The sequence below is a fragment of the Drosophila melanogaster genome, chromosome X (genome assembly GCF_000001215.4).
Source record: "Drosophila melanogaster chromosome X".
Lineage (NCBI taxonomy): Eukaryota > Metazoa > Arthropoda > Insecta > Diptera > Drosophilidae > Drosophila > Drosophila melanogaster.
The window spans coordinates 6,887,705-6,912,497 of NC_004354.4; the positions used below are offsets into that span (position 1 = coordinate 6,887,705).

General features: G+C 41.4%; 1 protein-coding gene across 3 annotated transcripts in view; it reads left to right on the forward strand.

The window, feature by feature from the left end:
- Positions 1-20,572: 20,572 nt before the first annotated feature.
- CG14431 (uncharacterized protein) overlaps positions 20,573-24,793 on the forward strand; it is a 60,553-nt gene continuing 56,332 nt past the window's right edge. For all 3 annotated transcript variants that reach the window (NM_001298044.1, NM_001382030.1, NM_132141.5), the window contains exon 1: positions 20,573-21,117. The gene's annotated coding sequence lies outside the window, so the exon portion shown is untranslated. The remainder of the gene's footprint in view (positions 21,118-24,793) is intronic.

A 24,793-nucleotide genomic window follows, 5' to 3' on the forward strand; every position in this document is an offset into this window, starting at 1 on the left:
TGGAGTAACCGGAGTCTGACGAGCGTGTTGCCATTGACCCGTGCCATTTTGTCGTCGCTTTGCCAGTGAAACTTTTACGAGTCCTGCATCCTCTGCTGCTCCATCATCATCGTGTGCTCTCCATGGAAATCAGATTTATTACATAATTATGCACAAAGTAACGAACATGTGTATGTGAGTGTGTGTGTGTGTGTGTGTGTGTGTGTGAGTGGAAGTGGGCCACATCAGATCGCAATCTTCTTCACTGAAGGAATCTATAATCTATGGCCAGCAGTTATCAAGTATACGCCTGCATCACGTATACGCCGTGTGGTTCCCTTTGCTGTGGCTTCTTCTTTTCGTCGGCACACAACAATTGAATGGCCCCAAGTAGACAGCCATTTTGCCGCCATTCGCACTATTGGCCCGTTTCTCAGTTGGCCGCCAGGAATCCAGATGGGATGGCCTCTTAAAATTGGCTGCCATTTTGACCTCATGCAATTGACAGAGAGTTCATCATTGGTTTCGGTCCGACGTTTCACTACGCATTTTCGCAGCGAACCGAAAAGTGGATACAAATGCATTGCCTTCTCATTTTTTCCGCACAATTTCAGTGCATTTGTGTGCGAGTTGCAGGCGTAGAAAGAGGGCAATGCGATGCACTCCAAAAAAATAGGTGAGTACCATGCCATATATGAATATAATATTATTATTGTCTTGTCAACATTTGAGTTGAACATTTTACGCAACATTTTTACAAGTGCATTGATGCCATTTTGCGTTTCATGATTGTACCATCATTTCGAGATATTTTTCTGTAATGATTTTCATTGCCTCAAAAAGAAAAGTAGAACGAGTTGGTGTACAGCAAATTTTCAAGTCATTAGCCGTTGAAAGTCACAACGTTTTTCCAACCAACCTTTGCATTTCCCAGCGACCATTATTTGGCAACACAAATGGAAGCTTCTTTCATTTACATCCTGCTCTTATTGATTCTGATATCCATTTTTGCTTTGTTTTGATTTCGATCAATTAAGTGCAGAATTTTCCTATTTAATGAACTGTTTGTGCTTGTGAAAATAAATAAAAACGCCCACCGGCCCCAAAACGAAAAGTGTAGGCCAACATTTCTGCAGCAGGTGTGAGCCAAGTACAATAAAAACTTGCTAACAAAGGGATGCAAATGTGAAATCAGCAACAGTGTAACAGAAGAAATTGAAAGGTTGGAGGGGGGGGGGGGATTTTCGAGAGGGTTTTTTTTTTTGGAAGGTTGGCATCGTCAACATTATTGTTGTCAACGTCATGCGGCGTGACTATGACATTAGTTACCCCAGTCAAGAAAAAAGAAACAGAGTTGGGCTGAAAAATAACTATTTTCAAAAGGGGCAGTCCTAGCCCCCAAAAAAACACTTGTGAGCAAACAATGAAACAAAGAACTATATCTCTATATTTTTTACATATTACACATAAAACGAAAAGAGGTCCTTCTTAAGTTTGCAATAAAATTAAGTAACTTAAGCATCACAACATTCTTTGCACATTTGAACCATTTGAACTTAATAATAATATTTATTTCGAATATTTTTCGAGATAGCGCTGAATTGATTTCAGATGCCAGCACTGGTAGCCACTTTCCACCAACTAGTTATCATTGTTTCTGGCTCTTGTTGACCGCACAAAGAGGCGGAGGTTGGTGGTGGGTCTTTGCGGCACCCGTTGCCCCTTGGAATCCCCTTTCAGCGGAAACCCGCTGTGTGAGTGTTTTTGTGTGGCCTGTACTTCATTTGCATTGTCCTTTGCTTATTGTTTTGCGGTTGCGGTCTTGGCTAAGCAAAGCCTCTCACACACACAGACACATAGCGACCTCTCTTTCGTTCCGCCTAAGCCTGTCTCTTTCACGCCCGCGTATCTTCGTCTCTTTTACGCCCGCGTATCTTCGTCTCGTATGCCACTTCAACAGTGCAAACGAACCACGGAAAATTGCATTTACTTTGGTTTTTTGGTTTCTTAATTAGCAAAGCTAGATTTTAGCCACACAATGGGTAAAGGGGGAAAGGGGGGGGGGAGCAGCGTGCAGCGTGCGAGAAAGAGATGGCCAGTGCGACATCGAGTTGCAAAAGCGTTGATCCCTAAAATCAGATGAGCCAGGCCGAAGACCACTGCTTGCAGCACTTTGTGTCAGCAGTTTCAATGGCTAATGCAACATGCAAAAGCTGTAGCCGCCCACACACAACCACAAGCTTAATTCAACGCACTCACGCACAGTGGTGGTATCCCCCCTATCCCCTCTATCCTCTCACTCCCACACACACCCACACATACGCACTAACACTTGCCCGCATACTAAGCAAAACTCCCTTTTGGGTTCGCTTTTATGGCTTCCAACTACTAAAAGCGCTTCAATTAGCGCTCTGATGAACTCTGATGAGTCCAAAGTAAATTATCTGCTAATTGAAGTATGCCTCTGACTAGCCATGTGCATGTGTACGTGTGCGTGTGTGTGTGTGTGTGTGTGTGTGTGTCTGTCGGAGTCAGCGAGTGAGTCCCTCGTGAGTGTGGCAGTGTGTATGTGTGAAGGTGACAGACATCCTGGCCATAAAACCCATTCGCTGCGCCTTCACACATCCTGGCTGGAAAAGGGCAAGAAACATCCTAGTCGAGGCAGAAATCACAACAGGAAAAATATGCTCCAATGAAATTATATATAATTTGAGTCACACATGCCCAGGTAAGTGCGTATGTGTGTGTGTGTGTTTGTGTGTGTTTGTGTGTATGCGGGCATCCAGCGGCGTATTTTAAAGGGGTTTAACTACATGAAATTCTTTCCATCAGTTAGTAGAACATTACGCATTATTAATGCGGCGAATTTCCAACAAAATTTCCCTAACTAGTTGAGTTAATCTCATTGAAAAGTTCAACTACCATGTACCATGTGGCAAGCACCAAGCCAATTTGATGGCCCTTTTGCAGCGATATCCAGCGACGCCCTTTTTTTTTCGCCAGCATCACTTCCTTTTCCGCCGGAACGCACGTAGAGACCATAAAGGAAGCTGGGCATGTGTAGTTAGAGACGAGTATAATAAAGCAGCCAAGGAATGAGCAGCATCATCAGTGGAAGTAGAAGCAATAGCAGTGGCAGTGGCATCAGCATCAGCATCAGCAGCGTTGCAGCAGCAGCAGCAGTACAGACGCATCGGGCCGAGTGCACTAAAACAGAAAGACTTCAACTGGCCACAGTCGACCTTGGGGATACCCTACATTAAATTGGCTTAGCAGACAGCAAACGCGGCAAGCGGTAAAGTGATGTGATCCTTTAGTTTAGCTAACCAGACACGTGCCACGAACATCAGTGTTAGTGGCTGAGTAGTGCGGCATTTCATTTGCCAGTCACTCGTTTTGAGGCACTTGAGCGGAGCTCATTTCAGAATTAAAAAGCTCTGTCACTCGCCAGCTGCTAAGCGAAATTGGGCATTCATGCCAAGTGTATTTGAACTATCTCTAGTCAAATTCCTAATGGGACAACCAGCTCTATTAATCTAGTGTGCCAAATGCAGCCAAATGCACTGCTGCACACCCAACAGATACTCTACACTGTAAGTTAATTCTGTCTGCAATCTGCTGAGTGCACTTAGCTATAAGGTGCTCTAAACTACGTGTAAGTTAGTTACCATTTCCACAGTAGGTGGTTAGTAGTTATTCATATTGTCCGCTATTCTATTCATCAACTGTATGTGCGTGCGAATCATGTTTTGATTTTGTTCGCCTTATGTCAGCCTTATGCAATGCGACTTTAATTCTAATACCGACCCAGTTGTTGGGTCAGGATGCCATTTGGGGATTGGATTGGATTGGGTTGTGTTGGTTTTTGGGCCAAGTCAGTATGGTTCTTTTGGCCCGGGTGCGGCATGCACCGTTAAATCTCTTAATCGACATTGACGGCCACAGTTGGCACGAAAAATGAAATTCGTAAAACTTTTACCAGTTGCATTTAGAAAATGGTCGCCCAGCGAGCACTGCAGCCAGCCACTGGCCCAGGGCCAAACTTTGCCATCTTGACAGGAGGCTGGGGGCGGGGCACAGAAGGCCAGCCAGCCAGCCAGCCAGGCAGCCAGCCAGCCAGCCAGGCAGCCAGTCGGGGGAATTGGAATTTCGGGATGGAAAATGTCCAACTGTGCACCATGTTAATGGCAAATGGCGCTCGCTGTTCCACTCGCCTCGCCATCGTCTCAGTTTCTCACTCTCGTTCGGCACAAGGGTGCGAATGGGTAGTAGGACGTACGTATACATATGTAGCTACTGCATACCAAAATTTATTACACTTTAAATAACGTATACGTACGTACGTAGGAAGATCTCTATGTACATATGTATGTACATATATACATGAGTATACGATATACATGGGGATATATCCAGCTGCTGCTGTGGGCCAGCGGAAAGCTCAAAGTGTGTGCACGACATAAGCCAATTTCCAGGCAAAACGTTAACAAACCGAAAATGCAATGAGCTACAGACATGCATACATACATACGCTCTCAATGGCCCCCACACAAATACATACATACACACACACACACACGGTCTGTACCTTGATGGGAAACTTTTCGGCTTGGATAACATCCTTGGCAATCCTTGGCAGCCAGCGAAATGCGAAATGCATCAACTTCAGCCCGCGACATTTGCTCGCATTTCTAATTAGATTCTCCTCAGTTGCTCTGAGCCATTTCGGCACCCAAAAGCTGCAGTGCCGTCGGGGTCACCATTTCCGGAGTGCCGAATTAATGAATTGAAACTTTGACTTATGACCCCGCGGCCCTGAAACTTTGAGGGCTTATGAGGTTCGCTATAGAGCCTATTTCAGTACTGCCCCTATATGTATAATCATGCTCTTCATCTCTATTTACATTAATGTTCCCCTTACATAATTATTGAACAAAGATTAAACAGTTTATCGGTGCAATTTAAAGCCATTTTGGTGTCACCTAATACATCAAATAGCCGTGACAGCGAATGTACGAGTATCACAGTTTACACACGGCTCCAGTTGAACCTCCAAATGGCGTGTGACCTCCAAAAGGCAGCGGATCGAAAACAAAGGAGTCCTGGAGTCCCGAAACCAAAGTGTTTGCTCAGCGCGGTTCGTTTGACAACTCGCACTCACAAATCACAGTGCGGTTCACAAAGGATTCAAAGGGGAAATCGAAGAGGGGGCGGAAATTCTGAGGGGGGGGGTGGTGTGCGGCGAAGGGAAGGAGCTGCAGTAACAGGATGTGCCGCCCGACAGTTGGGTGTCACTTACTTACGCTAATTAAAACGACTATCCCACTGATAGGACTCTGTTTTACCGACTATCCCCCTGCATGCCCTTCTTGCAGTCCGCCAGTTGCGTCCGTTTGACAACTTTGATGCGAACATATATCCGCGTTGCAGCTGCAGGTGCCACCGATGCATCTTGGCCTAACGCGGCATTTAATTTTCGCTTTGTTGAATGCCTCTTTGCCATTGCCGTGGCAAGTGCACTGCAACGAAATGCGACGAACCAAAAGTCAAGATAATTGGTATTACGTGGCATATGATGTTGCATTATTGCTCTAGTTCCATATTCCTATAAACTAACAGTAAGTAACTGCTCTGCCATGCTGGCACTGTTCATATCCTGTTTCATGAGTTTTATTCATTAGCTCAGTGTAGTGGCAGCTGCATCCTTGAGGATATCATCGCCAGTGAAGAGTCATTCCATTGCTGGGCGAAATTCCCCACTGGCAGCACTCTTCAATTGCATTGGTCGAGCTGGGAGTTGGCAGTTGGGAGTTAAGAGTGGTGCTTCCACAGCTCAGTTGACAGTTGGCTGGTTGCGATCCGTGTCCAACGGACTCCGGACTCCGGACTACCGACTCGCGACTCGCAGTTGCTCCCAGCTGAGCTGTCGTCAGCTCAGTCCGGTTGAGTGGCAGGTCCTGCCCCCCAGTTCTCGCGGTGGATGCGTTTTTCATGCTACTTTTTTTTGTTTTCCTTCTTCATCCTCTACCTTTTTTTAAAACGTCCACCGGGGAGCGTTAACTCTTCTTGTGCAGGCGGCTTGGGTGCAGCCACCCTTCATGTTTTCCAACCAATCTTTCAGCCTTATCCTACCTCTTAAACCAACTCTTATCGCACCCCTATCCATGGTTTTCCTTTTCCACTTTCCGGACGGCGAATGCGACAATGAATCCCCGGACTTGGTCCGGTTCCTCCTGATTTTTTATAGAATCACACGCTTCGCTGAGCTGCCGGCGACAGCAGGTACCCACCACATCCAGGGGCGTACGGATAAGGGAGGCTTACTCTATAAATAGTACTTTAGTTTATTTAGCTAGCTGCTTGTATTAGTGTGCATCTAAACCCATGCATTTGGGTTGCATAAAGTACGAATACCTGGTGATTTCCAGCGCACGCCACTGGCCTCAAAAGTACACAGGGGTGAATCGGTGGGTTAAGAGGATTCCCCTCCACCGACGGCGACGGATATGTGCGGTTGCCGGAAAATGAACTTATAACTTGACTTGTTTAACTAACGCATTTAAACGATTTTCCCCCGCTGACTTACCCTATCTGGCCCGATCCTTTTGCATTTTTATTTCGCCCTTTGCTCGGCTTCATTTTTCCGCTTTTCCTTCGTTCGCCCAACTCTGGTTTTGTGATTTAATTTGCAATTTGATTGTAATAGATATCAAAGTGCGAGCGGCAAAAAAAAAGGAAAATGTTTTTTTTTTTCTCTCTCTCCCTTCTGTGCCGCATTTTCCCTCGAATCTTAGGCCATGTCCAATTCAACCTGGTTATCGTGGGTTCATTGGCCCTGTTGACTTGTCCTGGCCAGCTGAGCGTTCCTAACCCAAAGCGACTGTCAATTAGACGACAGACGGCAGACGGAAGTTTCTGGTTTTGGGGCTTTATAATTGGATCAGACTCGGTTTGAATCGCTGGGCCATTCAATGTGACGTTGGGGAAAGGACCAAGGCTGAGTGGAGTAAGACGAAGATGTTGGTCTAGAAGGTGGCCAGCTAATTGAATCTTTTCTACTTCAATTATCAGAATGATGATAATCCGTCTTGTCGGATGCATAATATAATTGTGCATGCATGCAATTATAAATATCTTTCACACTTGCTTCAGTTCAATCACACAGTATCTTCAGCTTTCACTTATGTAAACTGTTTTAAGCTAACATTGGCCAGCTGTGGCCCGAAATCAATTACCATTTGCCCATGTCAAAAGTACACAATATCCAAGACGGAAATTTAATTTACAAAAAAAAAGGGGCGCACCATAAATAAATGGGCCCAGCTAAGAGCTACCACAAAAAAAAAAAACGAAAAAACTTATAAAAGACTGGCAGCTATAAATCATGAGCCGGAGACACTCACAAGCACTGAGAGAAAAATGGGGCATGGGGAGCAGTGTAATAAATGGTTTGACAAGTTGGCGAGCAACATGTTTATTATAACAAATTGCGCATACGCCATGTGATGCCATAAACAATTTGAATTGATGCGCGCCAACGGAGACAGACATTGTTTGGGGTGGAATGGGGGTTCAAAATAAATCTTTAAAGTGACCATAAAGCTGAATTCAAATTGGATTCTCCGGATTCTCCGGATTCCCCGGATTCCCCGGTCTTTGCACGACTGACCCAGTCGAACGGAAGTCGAGCAAAAACTTGCGGTAAACAAGTCATCCGACTGACATGGCCAAAACTAAGCCAATCCGGCGTCCGCCATGTGGCTTAAAGGCTTTTTGCGGCTTGTCAGCTTGAATTAGTTGCCCGTTTTATCCACGATTCTGTTTCGCTTTCGGATTCGGCTTCGGATTCTGTTTTCCTTTGCCAGCCGTAAATTTCCACGTGTCGGGAAAATTTGCGTCTGTCTCAGGTTCCAAAATGTGCCAAAGACGTAGCCACAGTCGATTATTTCTTCTTGCTTTCTTCGTACGGGGCAAAAAAAAAGCAAATTCGGAGGGTTAGATGTCATCTGAAAAGCCAAGGCCACCAGAATATATGAACAGCGTTATTTGACAGTGGTGTATCCACTGAATTCAAGGTCAAACGTCTAATGTAAGTCTTTTTTAACTACAATAATTTGCTGCCGAATATGTTGCATTTAAATTGAAACTATTCAATTTGCTGGCGATATAGTTTGATTGATTCTCAAGTTTAATTGTTGAATAAATAGCAACTCAGATATCATGTTATGTAATTTTTCTTATTTTTTTTATTGATTTAGCAAGCGTATTCCACTCGGCAATCAAGCGAAGCGGTAGCATATCTGAGACACAAGTAATCCAAACCATTTTGATTGATATACATGCATATATAGCGCTTGTGGCAAGAATGGCTAAGAGAACTCACTTAAGCTTTTGTACGTGTTTATATAATTTTTCATATGTATTACTGGCTTTAAAAGTTACTTTGTGCTTTAATTGCTGCACAAAGTGTTAACTTAACACTTGCCGCTGGCCAAGGGTTCGAAATCTAAGGTACAGGGACACAGTATCGAATGGATACATATCTAAGTACCAGAAACCAAGGGTCTTGATCCCGCAGAACGTTGCCCGCGGCCGAGATCCTGCAGACCCAGAGCTCAGATCCCGCAGCCATAATATCCTTGTGTACTTCCAACTTATCCATACGCACCCAAGTGTGTTGGCATTAAGTAACTGTAGCTGTGCCTCTGCCTCAAATTGCAAATCCTGCCGACACTCGAGAACCAAGTCGAGGATATTTTGGGGTGCAGCATTCAACGCATTCACACCTCCGAATGCCATGGCCCCGAAAGTCTCGACTTCCGTGCTTAACTGTCCGGCTAAACGATAAATTGTTTGATATCGATCCAACGTGTTTACCATCCGGTATGAGGGTCCTCTGTGTTTTTGGCCAGATAGGCCAAAAGTCCTGTCCAAGTGCCGCAAATTAACCAGGCAGAATTCGAATGCAAGTGCCAACGAGGACTCACTTTGGTTCACTTGAATTATGAGTGATTCAGTCTTTTAAAATTCCGGAAAATGTAACACTTTAAATGCCATTGCAGGTTAAACAAAACCACAAGGATATGAGGAGACATCTGGAACGGAATGAGCTGGACAAATGAGTACTGCTCGAATCCTTCGTACTTCTTCCTCGGCCATCTGGATATCAAAGGATATGGCAGCTCAGCAGTTGCCACTTTGAGTTTCACAACAATTTCCATTTTGCGGGCATGGCAAGAACGATTTTGTTGCTCCACATTTGTGCCATAAATATTTGACACTTCTCTCAGTTATTTGCTATCACTTTATTTAGTGCATAACTGAGTGGCCATTGGCTTTCGGGGGTCTTAGAGTGCTCCAAATGGACTCCAACAAAAAATACATAATTGTTCTACATTATTTTTGATGCTTGTCAAAAAAATTGTCAAATTTTTATATTTAAAGCTGTGAATGCCACTTGATAAGAAATTAAGCTACGAATGGCATTCCACATTTGAACTACAATTACATAAATTGTGGATAAAATTCTGATATTTCTCGCACTAAAACTCAAAAGATCTATTTCTGCCAAAATTAGCAGTTTTTTTTATTGGTTTTTTAGTTGTAACTTTGCAAAATTAAGACTTACGGATGCGAAACATACTGTTTTTTGCAGCTGACAACCCAACCTAACGACCCATTACCTTTTTTAGATGATTTGGTTAAAATAATTTTTTTTCGAAATTTTCACTTTTTTATAAGTTTTCACGTTTATCACGTTATCAAGTTATCACGTTTTTTTTCGAAAAATGGTGAAATTTAAAAATTTTTAGCTGGGAATGCCACTCGATAGGAAATTAAGCTACGAATCCAACAAGGTATGGCATTCCACATTTGAACTTCCAGTAAAAAAGTTGTACGTAAAATTCTGATATTTTTCTTACTAAAAATCAAGACCCATTTTTTTTTTACCAAAATTATCGATTTTTTTTTATTGGTTTTGGCATTTTATAGTCGCACAGTTGCTATCTAAGTTGTGGCGAAAACTCTCACATTGTGATGATTTTGAAAGGAGTACGAAATTAGTTTTACTATTTTTTGTGCCTTTTGTGCCATATTCCTTCGACCTCCTTTCGTTTATAAGTGGACCAATTTTTTGGTCAGTGTATTTGCTGCTTTCTCCGTTCTCCGCTCCGCACAAATTTCGAGCTGCTAATGTGCATGTCCATCACTAGCTGGCCCCCCCTATTGAAACCCCTTGTAGATCTATGTATTTATATGGACGACCCCCTCGTTTGGCCCACACAATGTGTCCAGGTTGGTGTGATGGCAAATAGGCAGTGTGCATGTATGTGTAATTTATAGGTTGCCAGGAACATTTCAATTAAATAAACTGACAGTCGACTCTGGGACTGTGACACAGATTTGCCTGCTTATATTGTATTTGTGTTTGTATGTACGAGTTGATGTATTTTTTTTTTGGGACTGTAATGCGCAAACAAAATGGATTATATTTGGCCAAAACATTGCGACTAAAAACTGACCAAATCTGTCACAGAGCCAAATCAAGCGATAAACTCTAGTCCGAATGGGTTGGAGCCGAGTGATTTACAGGGTATCATCTGCGTCAGTCTGTCATTTCAGTCATTGCAATTTATGCGGCCATTGCATAATTCCCAGCAGATCCTACAGTTGTCATAGAAATAATAGTGCGTAAGTAATGAGTCAATATATCATACTCGTTTCATGGAAGTACAAATCGGGTCAGAAAAATGTATTGTATTTAGCATTTAATGAATTTTTCTATGCGATTTAAAAATGTGTTTACCTTAATAACATAACTTAACTTAACTGTAACTTAATATGTTTATTAATATTTATTTATCCCTTCGATGTGTAAGAGTACTAGATTTCTGACCTGTGCTGTACAAGGACAACCATAATCTGCTGTCTGTGTGTCTGCTGAAAATTGTGCATGGTGTTTTGGCTACTGGTGTTGGTGAGCTGTAAGTTTTAGTTTTTCCCGTTGGCCATTTGTTTATTTGAATTTGGGCGGCTGTGTTTTTTTCCTTTTTTTTTCTTTTTTGGTTTTATTTGAGTTTCGGGTTTTTGGGCAATAATTCTTTGCGCCGGCCCCTCGTCAATTTCACTCATTGGTTTCCTTTATTTTTGGCTGCACATTCAATTGCCGGTTGGTTCGCGTTAATAAAAGCAAATCCAAATTGCAGGCTGACCGATTTTGGCATTTGACTGGCAGCCAATTAGGAGCTGAAAACAGGGGGAAAAAAATTGTAAATAAAATAGAGAGAAAAAGGCAGAGTTCAAATGATGTTCAATATTTAATTGAATTATGTCGGGTTCCGTGAAAAGAGCCGGAAAAAAAGCAGCAAAATCACTCAACTGAAGTGAATGGAAATTGCAGCCTGATAAAGTGGGCATTCCGGATGGCCTGGATTTTCACACAATACGTAGTGCTGGCATGGCGAATGCCCATAAATCCGTGGGATCGCAGTATTTTCCATCATTATTGCTTGTTATTTACATAGTTGGCGCCTGATAAAATCATGCAAGCATTCACATTCAAGTGAAGTTCAGACAGGCCGACAGCGATATGAAATAGCAAAACATGAACTGCACATTAAACGGACAGCTTCTAAATGAACATATTTCACTGGCACACATAAACATATACATAGATATAGTAACTGGGCAGAAAAATTGAAAATGCAGTTAAGTCAAGTCAGTGCATCATTGCACAATCAATGCTCATTAATGCCATTATTCATTCAATTTGAGCTGATCCTAGTCAAGTGCATTTTACATCATGTATATATATCAAATTATCAAAGCCCTTCACCTTTCAGTTTACTTAGCTGGCCAACAACACACAGTTCGATATCGATGCCGACTTTGAGTACGGATCCCCAATACTTTTGGCCAACTTTGAGGGAACTTTGCATAGCTTAGTTAACGAAACGGAATGGTCAGAAGGACCTGGCCTCGAGTGCCTGTCCATGCCATTAATTTCCCATTAAATTCAATTCACTTTAGCATTTTGAAGTTTCGTGAAAAAAAAAACAACCTTATCGCATTCGCCACAGCCAGATGGAGATGCAACCGAGGATTGGAGCACCGGGTGGCGCCCAAAGTGGCCCAAAGTGGGCGGAAAGCCCAATAAGTGTCTTATCGCCATCTGCACACGCCAGTTGTGAAGGTGGAAGGTGGAACAAAAAGGAGTGACCTACGCTCATGACCTGCTTCCGCACATAAATCAAATCGGAGGTAAGTAGAAACTACAACTGTAAGGAAAACCAGGACACAGAAAGTCCAGGCTGTGAGTATCCTTCAAAGTGTGCAAGCTATAAATGAATTAAAATTAAATAAATGCACTCAAACATTTACTCAAAATACAGCAATAGTTTAGGAATAATAATAATAGTATGCATTAAATCCATGGCTATAAATGCTAGCCACTGTCAACTTATCATTTCACTTTCATTCTACCCAGCTTCCGCTTTTCGCCATTTTTATGCCACGCTCAGTGTTTTAATTTCCGTTTCCGGGACACATATTGTCCGCATATTTCACAGATTAACTCAGCAAATGTCAGTTTTGCCATCTTCAAATTGAAAGTAAAGAAGTCGTCGGAATTCTGGAAACTGACTACCTTATCGTTTTCGGTCTTGGTACGGCTTTTGATTAAAAATTTATGCGATATTAAATCTAATTGCCGGCAACATGTGCGCAACGAGTGAAATTAATTGATACGAAATTGATACGAAAATTCGAGCTGCTGCTGCAGCTTACTTTTTATTGAATTCAATTAGCCATAATTTAATTTGCCACGAAAAGTGCAACACAGAAAGTGGCTTGCGGACATGTAAGGTATATACATGTATATATATATCTATATATATCTATATCTGGGTATATCTAGGCATATGAGGATGGAACTGTCCTGGCAGTCAGACTCCATTTTCCGGTTTTCCGCTTTTCTTGCCGCCTCCCCCCCCCCCCTCACCGTCTTGCCCATTTTCCCGATTTTCCACAGTGGCGTTGGCAAATGATAAATGTTTGGAGCCGTCAGCTGTGCATTTTTCTTCATAATCGAAAAACCTTTATACCCATCAAGCAGCGGGGAGTTGTGAAGATATATACTTATATGTTATGGGTGGCTGGATACCCTCTAACCTTGCTCATCTTCATTTATTCATTATGATTTCACATAAGTTTTTTGTTTCAAATATTTAACTTTCAAGCTATTACTTTCTGCTCTGTGGACTACTTTTATTTAATTTTGTTCGCAGTGAGTAGAAAATATTCTATTGCTTTTTAAAGAGCAGCAAATCCTGCTGTTATTGTTCACCTTTGAACCGAAACGATTTAGATAACAAGTGAATGAATAAAATGAGTTCAAGCATTGATCATTGTTACAGTGGATAATCGCTGTTGTGAACTCTGCTGTGCAACTTTTGTCGCACTTTGCTGTGCAGCTTTAAAATCGATTGCGTTGTCGTCTGATCAGATGTTGTTATTTATGACCAAGCGTATTGTCCTGCGACTCCTTCATATTGAGCATAATATGTTGGAGGGTCCTTGGGGCTCTTTGCTTTCTTCGCCGGCTGGCACTTCCTTTTTGCTCGTGGCTCAATTACAATTTCGTTGTTGTTTATGATGGCAGACTATGCGATGGAGGGAAATTTGCACCACCCCCTAGTTATTGCCCTATGCTTTCAGTTTTGCCAATTTTTTTCTTTTGTTTTTTTTTTTTTTTTTTGGTACTTTTTCTTTAGCACGCGCCGGCGCCAAAAAGTGTGCAACGATTTTTCGTGGATGCCTTATTTATTGCCTGCAATTTGCGTTCGCCGCTTTTATGTGCAATTTCTACTGCCTCCAACTTATTTTCGCCGCATTTTCACTTAAATTCCGGCCAAGAAGAAGGACAAAAAAAAAAAAATAAGACCAAGGGCCCCTTTGCGGCGGCCGCAAATGTTGATGAGGCTTTTTTCTAAAATTACCGAGCATAAAATTTAATTAGCCAAAACCGAAAAGGCAAAAAGAAAATCCCCCGCACACTCGCACCGAAGTAAATTGCATTTGATGGTTAAAAGAGGTGGTCTGATGGGCGTCTGACATAAGTGGGCAAACTGGCAGAAATATATTAATATTTAATCAGCTCATTATCTGCGAACTATCATAAATATGAATTCAAAATTAATATTAACATACAAAATTAAAGCGTGTAAAGCATTTGAAAGCTAACATTTTGTATAATTGATTTATCATTTGATACTTTATTTGTTGAGGTTATTTGTGCAATGCTTTTTTCTCAGTGCATCAGCGACTGCAAGGCGCAGCGTGTGAATTTTAAAAGCTTCCCAAAGAGCGGCGAAGAAAGAGCGCCTTGGAGCATAACATTGTGGCCCCTTTGGGGCGCTCGTCGCTGCGTTGAATTTGCTGCGCTTTTCGTTATTTTTTTTTTTTTTTACTTTACTTTTTTTTGGTTTTGCAAAACTACGCCATTTTTTGCCTTTACCGAAGCAATTTGTGTGCATTTGGCATTCAATGGGGAGTCGCCTGGAAATCCCTTAGCGAAAATCGCAAGCGTTAAATTGCCAGTGGCCATAGGTCCTGGCCGTAACCGTAATCGCAGCCGTAATCCCCTAATCCTCCGTCCCCCTGCCTTTCGGCCATATTAACCTTGGTCACATTTCAAGCGTCACTTGCCGAAAGGCCGCGGCCCATAAACATTTCTCTTTTTCTGGCCTCGCGCGAGGCGAAAGGCCGCCAGTGCACTGGAAAAAAAAGCGAGGTATTCTCAATCAATTAAGAAAAAGTTTTGAGCCGAAGCGCAGCTAGTTTGCAGTTCGCTTAGTGACGAAGCGCGACAGTTGCAGACGTTACAAGTTTTTCTACGTTCCAAAAAACTGGCATTCCAAATGTCTATTACTATGCTATAATTAAGTAACATTTTCAAAATGCCTCGAATAGATGGCAAGCGTTGTGCGTCATAACCCATTTCCTACCAGCAAAGGCCATAAAAGCAAACGAATATTCTAGCCAGATTGAAGGAAACCAATTTTCATTGCATACTACTATCAGGCGTAGGAACTATTGTTGTAAAATCTCGAGAGATTTAAAGAGCAACCGAATTGCTGTTGTTTTCCGTGTGGTTTTCTTGTTTGCACAAAACAAATTTCGAAGATTAATGTCGGCCGCTTGCAGTTTTCTTGGCATATATACATTATTTTTTTTTTTTTTTTTTTGGTTTTGGGTTTATTTTCCCCCTTTTTTTGTTTTTGTCGTTGTTGTGGCATTTTTTATGTTTCTTTCATTCACTTGACACAGTTTTGAGGCTCGATTTCAGAGGGATACCACACCGCTTTCCATCACACCTCCATTTCCCGCGTCCATTTTTCGGTCAATGGCTGACCATTTCCACACTTGACATTGGGCAAAAAAAAAAAAAAAAAAAAAAAAAAAGAGAAAACGAACAGGGAGCGCACAAACACGATTTCGGTTATTTTATTTGACATTCTATCTGTCGCCGTGTTTTTTCTTCTTGTGGCCAGAGCCTTTTTCTGCGATGCCCGGCGTTTAAATAAACCATCTGCCAGCTTATTTGCTCTTGTCAGATTTGGCCAAAAAAGTCGAAAAGTTTTTGTGCCGAGAATGTGAATGGAAGTGCTTCTTAAAATCGTAAAAGAAAAATCATATTCCATGCTTTTAGCCATGCAAATTCCAATAGGTTCTACGTTTCTTACCATTTCTATTTTATTTAATTATTTTATTTTTTATTTTTGATTTTACATCTGCAACTGACCAGTGCCAACTTTATTTTTAATTGAAATATACGTGTACAAAGTTGTTCAACTGCCCATAATTCACTTTCGTCCAAGTGTAACAAGAGCCTGGATATTTTGTTTTTAAAAAGCGTGCACCACACACTCGTACAGTGCGTTTCGGCAGTGTAAGGCGTTTGCTGTTAGGTCTGCAATCGAAAGGATGTTTCTTCAACTTATGCCAAGTGGATGTGACTTTTTTTTGAAATTCTAAATTTAAGTGTAAATTGTTGATGGCGATAAAACGTATTTAATGAAAGTCAATGCACTTATATTCGGTATTTTAAATGTGTGTTTACGTGTTTAATCCAACGAAATTTTCACATTGTAACTCATATTTTTTGTGCCAGCATTATGGGTGATTATATCCCCAGTTCGCAATTTGTGGGCCAAACATCGAGTGGTCATTGTGGAGCTGTTGGAACTGGAGGAGCATCGTCATCATTGCTATTGATATGGTTTTGCAGATGTTTGCACTTTTACGGGGGGGGGGCTGCAATCTTCCCTGCCCCTCACAATGGTATAAAAAAGGGAGAAAATAATAAAGAATGCAGAAATTCCAGCCTTGTACTACTCATACATTTGCATGGAATTTTTGTTTGATTTTATTTTGCCACGCCTACACGTTACATGAGGGCGCTGTACGCCCAATTGTTGTTGGTCTTCTTGCATCGGTTTGTGTGCATTTCTTTTTCCCATGAATTTATTGCTTGCATATTTTTGGGCTTCTACAACCTGGGCCACGCCCCCTTTCTCCCACCGTAACGCCCTATGTGTGTGTGTGTGTGTGTATGTCGGTGTGTGCGTGTGTGTTTGCTCCCATTTTGTTTGGACACGGAAATGGTTAACAGCAGCAACGGATGTTGTGTAAATTTAATAAATATACCTTTCGCTACCTTTGTTTGTTTAACCAATTCAATTTTATTTTTAACCCGTAACGCCAAAAGCCGGCTATTGTACTCGCTGGCTGCACTGAGCGAAATAAACAAGTAAACAAGAGAGGGATAAGTCATTTATGTTTAAGATTTTTAAACTGCAGTATCTATAACTTCGTGTTACTTAAACGTATTCAAGTTCGCCAAGTTATAGATTTATTTTTTTTTGAAAATTATATCATCCTAAGCATTGTTTTTCTCGGTGTATACATCCTAATTAGCTGTTTGGCTCGCATTGTTGCGCATTTTTGGGCGATCGGTAGAGTGGAAGTCATCCGTAATATTCACTGCGCGTAAATCGCTCGGATTATAATTTGTATAAATACACACGGCCAGCTTGTTACCCTGTAGTTTCTGGCTCAGACAGGCTTAAAAAAAGGATACAAAGGACACGCCTAATCCTTTGGCATGTTAGCGGTAATTGCGCGTTGGCTGTGCGACGATTTAATTGAAAACACGCTATTATTTTTATTCACAAATTGTGTCAGCCTGGCAACCGATTGAATGGCGCTACGAAAGGGTTTGGCAATTATAGTTTAACAAAAAAAAAAAACCCAAAAAAAAAACCTTTTTGTTCAACTGTAATTGCCATGTTTTGATTTTTAAATACAGGCTGATTTTAGTCGGAGTTTAACAAGCATCTAATTGCTTCGACCTTGTGTTTAACTTTCTCAGCAAAAATATTTGAATACCTGTGTTCACCATTTGTTTTCCCACTTCCTGGCGCTCAAGTGATCTTTTAGACTTTCACTTGGTCACGATGACTCGTCCAATCAGTGGCCATATAAAATGCTGACTTGTGTGGCTTAAATATTCGAAATGAACCCAAAATGCAGTTCGGAGCAACACAAAACAAAAAAAAAAAAAAAATAAAATAAGAAGAAAAACAAAAAATGTGAAGAGCAGGAAAACCAGAGACTGACGACTCAATTGAATTCTGCGGCAATAAGTCAATTGGAAATCATTGAACAACAATTTGACGTGCCATTTATAAAAGCATCAAAATCTGTTCGACCACTTTGCTTTGGCTGGTGCGCCGGGGAAAAGTTGGGAAAGCTGGGGAAAAGCTAGGGAAAAGCTGGCACAAGTGGGGGAGTCTACGGTCTGAGGAGCTATAGAAGTTCCAAATCGAAGGAGTGTGGCCACTACGTAGTGTGCCAATTAATGTTGGCAATTAAATGGCGTCCACAGCATTTGAACGGCACATTTGTCAAGGGGAAACAGAGAGGCTGCTCGATTTTCCAAAAAAAAAAAAATAAAAAAAACCCCCAACTTCACAATTGAACCCCCCATGACGCACCACCACCGCCAACAACAACAAATGTACAATGGCCATCTGATTGCTTGGCCATTTCCAGCATTTTGCTCAAGTTGCTCGCATTTTCTGGCCTTCTTTCCACTCGACGACTCTACGTCGTCTTGACTGCAATTCAATTTTGCCTCGATTCAATTCGCTTCGATACGATTCGATTTGATTTTTTTTTTTTGATCGGGTTTTTCTCCTGCATTGTCTGGTCGCAATGATATACAACATTTATATATTTTGAGCAACAATTGTTTTGGCATTAAAAGCCGGCGGAATGTACAATTGATGGCCCGACTTTGGACCACGTTCGTTTGCTGTCGCCGATGCCATCCATCACACTCAAAGCGAAATGAATTGAAACTAATGCCGAAATGGCAATCAATGCAACATGAGCAACATGAGCAACATGAGCGACATGAGCGACTTGCACTTGCACTTGCAACAGCTGTTGTTCGCTTGCTTTCCCGGCGACCAACTCGAAAATCCTGTTCGTCGTGGAAAGCCAAGTTTTTCTGGTGAAAATGGTTAGTGGAGCATCGGAGGCGTAGGCTCACTTTCTAGTAGAAATCAACTTCAGTTCGAAAAAAAAAAAAACTGGCTTCAAATTGATAGTCATTCATTTGGGAAATCAATCATATTACCACTATGAATTTTCATTTCGACCTTCCATGTCTGTATATGTTTATGTTTTCCATTTCACCTAAATAGTAATAGTAATAATTAGCTTGGTGGCATAAACGTATATTAATTGTGGATATGTGTGCGCGAAATTCCGAAAGCTGGCATCCTGCTGTTTGTTTGCTGGCGTTGGTTGGCGCAAATCATAATTAACACCACCACCTGCCAGTTGACCCATCCTGCATCAAATCCTTTGACGAACGAAAACATAGCACCTAATAGTCAAACTGACACGCTAAGCTGATTAACTCTAATCTAAAGTTGCAACCGGGGGAAAATAAAACACCGACCGAACACAATCAAGGAAAAGCGAGTGTGAGCCAAAGGGAAAACAGCAGGGAAAAGCACAGCCCGCATTGCCTGCGAAAAAGCACTGAGCGAAATTGGGTATGCAAATGCAATAGTTGCTTGCGCGTAAAACTTTGAAACGGAACTAACAACAAAATTGTAAATATATATTATAATTAAATATTTATCTAATATTAAACAAAAGCATTTTCACAGTTCTTTAAGTGATATCTTACTTGATATCTTACTTTTTTTTCAGTGCACTGCCTAACCCACCGGCTATACGACGACGACTGTTTACATTTGTCAAAGATTTGGGTCTGGGTAAAAGGAGGTGAAAAGCACGGCGTTTCCCATCGAAGAGCTGGCTGGCAATGAAGACGGGCGGAACAAGTGCACGAAATTGAGAGCGACAAGGAAGCCGAGGAAAATAAAGAGGATCCAGCGGCAGGACGGATAAAAGTGCACCCAACATGGTACCAAAGTGACCCCTAAAAATCCGGCTACCAAATGCCGTCGGAGACTCTTATCTGTCCCCCGGATTTGTGACTCCTTTCCACCAGTCACTGGATTCACGTTTTCCTTGTGTGTGTGTGTTTAGTGGGTGTCTGGCCTCATCTGGTTTGGTTGTATGGCTGTTTTTGGCTTTTTGGCCGCGTGTCCTCTGTCCGCGTGTCCTTGAATTGGCTTAGAGTTCTCGGGGGCGTCTGGATTTGTGGCATCTCGGGTCTCCCCCCAGTCTCCATAGTCTCGGTCACAATCTCCGCCTGAACCCAAAACAGACACAGCAAACGGAGAGCAAAACACCGAAATCCCGAAAAAGGTGCGCGTCCTAAGCTGACCGTGAATGGATGAGGACAAGTTGTCGAAATTGCCAGCGGAACCCAGCTTACTTACCGATAATAACTTGCCCTCTTGTTGGCTGGCTGTCAGCACTTTGCGGGCAAGACCAGGTTGGCAGCCCTGTCAGCGTCTATCGGACAGGTTGCCAGCTCCTCGCGGCAATGTTAAAAAAAGTTACAACACTTTGGTTTTTGACTTTCAGCGAAGTGTCGTCATGTCTGCATTGTTTTTCATTTTACAATCACAAGCTGCTTTCACCGATGAACATATCCATATATAGTAAGTACATTATTTCAAGAGTTTATTCTCCGGACTATGGCAATATTTTGCATATATGTATGTCTGTAGTTCATTTGCAATGCCCTCAAACTTTTCGGCCAAAAAGATGCGCGAAACGGGGAAATGGCGGCAATCATTTGAGCCGCTTCGAAAACATCACTTTGCCTTCAAGGCTGTTTGACGTTGGGTGGCTTGGTTTTTTGGAAAAAGTGGGCAATGGTGAGGAGTGAATGGCGGCACCGGCTTGGTCATATTTTGGCGCAAGTTTTCACCACACGCCCAAAAGGGGAAAATGCAGACGCTGCTGCATCGCCGCTGTCGATGAAGACGACGAAAAGCGAGGAAAAGTGGCAAGACGACTGTGCGTGCCGCCTCGTGCCGCAGTTCGGCGCTTCGGCAAATGGAGCTCGGCTTCGGGAAATGGCGCTCGGCAAGTCGGGAAACACAGGCGGCATTATCAGACGGCAACTTCAGTTGCAAGCGAGCGCTCACCGTGTGTGTCTCGTGTCTCTCGGGCGGCAAACAGCAATAGCAACTTGCAACTTGCAATAGCCAGCAACGTGCCACAGCCAGCAGCAACTAGCAACATAAATTGCGTGTTTTTTTGACTTTGACTTTGGGCCACAAGCGGTTTTGAGTTTGAGTCTCGAACTTTGAGTTTTCCGCGCGCGTTTTTCTCAAATCGATTCGAAGGACCGGGCGACTGTTGAGTGTTTTGTTTTGGTTTTCGTTTGTGTTGCATTGTCACGTGCCCGACCATTTGTTTATTTGTTTTTTGTTGCTGTGTTGTGTGGTGCATGAGCATTAAGTCAGCGTCCAAAAGAACAGCCAAGCCAACGTGCAGCATTTGCTGGACTTCTTTTGAAATTGAAAACAGAAATTCGTTTTCAAAGCTGCAGCATTAGATGGACTTCCCAAAAAAGAGCTAGTTACCAGTTTCAACAATAATTGCAAGCGAAGCAAATTGCAACTGCATAGAATACGTTCGGTATGTTTCTTAATATGTCAATAGAATACTACGTATTTTTAAGCCCACAACTTTTTATGCACATGGTTTAAATGTGTTATTATTACTTTATCCTTTTTTGTACTTTTCTAACATATTTACTGATCTACTGATTTGTCAGCAAACAAGCTGTCATAGATTTGCTAATATTTCTTTTGAAAGATGTGCTTTCAATAACAACCTGCTTCATATGTTGCAACCGATGGAAATCCGCCACTTTTGCAGAATTATAGTAAGCAGCGAGAATCGCAATATTTCTTCAGTATTAATTCTATGAAAAATCATAAGCAACCTAAACGGAACATTTTGTGGCAAGCAAAGTGTTTCGTTATTGTTGGTCTTTCAATAACGAGCTGCGATATTTATTGCAACCGATGGAAACTTGCAACATTTGTTCAACTGGACGGCGTGTGTGACTGGTTCGTGTTGCCTTACTATTTTATTTTTAATTTTTTTCTTACCATTTTTTTTTGTATGTTTCGTTGTATTTATTTTTAGCGAAAGTTTCTGTTGGTGTTTTGTTTGATTTTCTTGTGCCGGCGTGACGAGTTTGCCAATTTGCCAGCTTGCTGTTTGGTTATTGCTGTTGCTGTTGTGAGGGGAAAAATGAAAACAATTTGCTGTGGATGCTCGGCCTTCGCTTTTCTTCATCTCCAGTTTGGGCGCCCCTAATTAAACCGGTTAAGCGTTTCATTTTTGTTTAGTAATTTTTGCTGTTGCTGTTTTTTTTTTGCTTTTTTTTGCTTTTTTGTGCGTTTTTCGGTTTTCTGCTAATTGCCAGTGAAATTTGTGACAGCAGCAGCAGCACGACAACAATCAGCTGCCATTGTGTGTCCTTGTTAATGAAATCGTTAAGCTTTCCGAAGGACCCGGTGGTAGCCATGGCGCTCACAGGACGATTACGTTGACGAGGGGAGAGTGAAAAAAAAAAATAAAAAATAAAAAAAATGTAGGGAAGAAGGAAGAAGGTGGTGCTGCTGGCTAGGCCAATATCAAAAGGATTTCGTTTGAATGCGAACATGAAAATATGGGCGAAATATGCGAAAAATGCTTGCCCGAGGAATCTGGCAAACGGAGCGATATGCCGATGGCAAACCTGATGGCTGCTTTTGGGGGAATCTCGTCAACAAGCTGTTGAAGCGGCCAAAAATCTGGTAAAACTCAAAAAAAAAGAATGGCCCGCAGGCTATTTACATGGAAAATCGCACGAGCTTGTCAAACGAAATGTGCAGCTTGCAGTTCAAAGGTTGTTGAAAGTGCGATAGCAAAATAAACATTGAATATAAGTAGCCAACTTTGCTCTGCTCTAAACTAATTATTGGAAATTCACTGATAGCCTTATTTGTTTGTACCAAATCGAATTAATATGGAAATTCTTAATTAAAACTCCATCTAAATGTAAAAACAAAAATCAAACCAAGCGAGTGAAAATGCTGAAACAGACTGAAAAGATAAACAAAAAAGAATTGGGCAACTGAATGAAGCCATCAGCAGAGCGCCATGTGCAGCAGCACCACCACCAACAACAAAAACAACTTGCAGGTGGTGGGTGGAAAAGCGATGGAAAATGTGATGGCTGGAAGGGGGGGGAGGAGGGGGAAAAATGTGAAAACGCGCCAAAGAGACGGACAACAGCGGAAAAATGCCGCCAAACGCAAATACTGCGGCACAATTTCATTTTTTTGTTATCTCACTTTTTTTTTGCTTTATTTTTTATTAATTTTCATCGTTTTTTGCCTGCTTTTCCGGAGGACACCAAAACGCACACACACCAACGCACTCAAAGCTTCGTCGCCTGCGGGCCAAAAATTTTAGATTTTCACTTTTCCCAGCCGCGACTGCTGTTTTATTATTATTATTTTTTTTTTATTGTGTGTTGACAAAATATCCCACAGCAGCAGCAAGGAAAAAATGAATAAAAAAAGCTACTCTGGCTCACATTATGAAATTTTTAATCAAATGAAATGACAATAAAATTTTGTCGTTGCCAAATTAAATGAAATGTCAATTTCGAGTCAAAAAAAAAAAAGAGGGATAAAATTTGAAAATCACTTAAAAGTCGCAAAAAAGAAGTGAAAAGTCGTTGGGTTGGGCGAAGCAATTCAAATTACAATTTAATATCTTTTTTAGTTGTTTATTGGTACTTGAAATTTGATTGACCAATACAAACACTTGATCTACTCGTTTGCAATTTAAATTAACAATTGCCAATAAATATATTCCATCATCTATCAGATTTGATATCATTCCGTATAATTAGTCCTATTTTATTAACACTGTTGGCCAGTTTCAAATTCGCAATGCCAAGAAACTAGATTATAATAACTGCAAATGGTTTATCCAATTAATGACTTAATTTGCTGGCAAAAATCAAACCATTCCTTTTAAAGGATAAACTGTTGAGCACAAATGCACTACCATTTCAACGAAAACTTGGCCACATAGTTGGCCATTTATGCAAAATAGATTTACAGATTTGCATCGAGGCCAGGTGGCATAATTGATATTAATTTTGTAATTAAAACGTAAACGGATTGAAGGAAGTATAGCTGGAGATTATGCAATATTTCGCAGTTGAAAAATTTTCAATTGAACAATAAACAAATAACAAATCGCACAGAGGACAAGCAAAATTGTCAAACATTCCGACATTTCTGACACTTGACATAAACTGGCAGATATATCTGCATTTATAAACGCCATTCGGATGGCCTAATTTATGCATATTTGATGAAGCGCATTTCGTAATGAATATTGCAATAATCGATCGACAATATTAGGTTTTGGTTTAATTGAATTACCTTTTTGTTGCCAAAGTCGACGGCGAAATTGTTGGAAAATTGCAATCCGAAAATCGAAAGTCTCACTCATTTTCCAGCCAGCAAATGCAGCGGAGCATTAAAATTGCCTTTTAATTATCACGAACTAAAAATACACAAGCAGAAAATGGAAAAAAAAACGCGAAAAACATACTCTGCATAAATCCATAAATTGCCTAAACATGAACAAGAGCACAAAAATGATAGAGCTTTTATCCCCTTTCATGTTCGTAAATATGATTAAAAAGTTGCGATTTCAATAGATTACACGTTGATTAAAATTTCGTTGCGGACTTAAATTAAAGATCTTCATTTGATTTGAGATTATTTCATCGGTTAGTTGGGGGGAAAAGTTGTGCGAAAAGAAAACTAGTTAATTAAATCGTAGTGAAAATGGATCGTTTTCAAGCAGAAAATCCGACTATTTAGCAAGGCAACTCAATCTTGCGTTCCCCTTGGGCTTTCACCAAAATTGGCGACATATTTATTGGGATTACTTAAATCGAGCTCAGCTCTTTAAGTCGTCCAAATATTTTGTGGCTGGCTCACTTGAAAGCTGTCAGCTTCAACTTTTGGCCCCATAATCCCCCCTTTTTTTTTACCTGTCTCACCTGTGTTTTTCCTTATTATTTTTTTTTTGCACTTCATCAAGTTGCGTTGAGCCAGCGGAGAAGGAAACTAAATGCGCAAACACATGTTCCCCATTCACTTGCGACACGGCAACTCTGTGAGAGTTTGAGTGTGCACTGAAAAAAAAAAGCTACAAGCTACAACATTATGTTTGCAAGAGTATGTAAAGATAAAGAATGTAACAATGAAACATATTACGTTTGTAAATG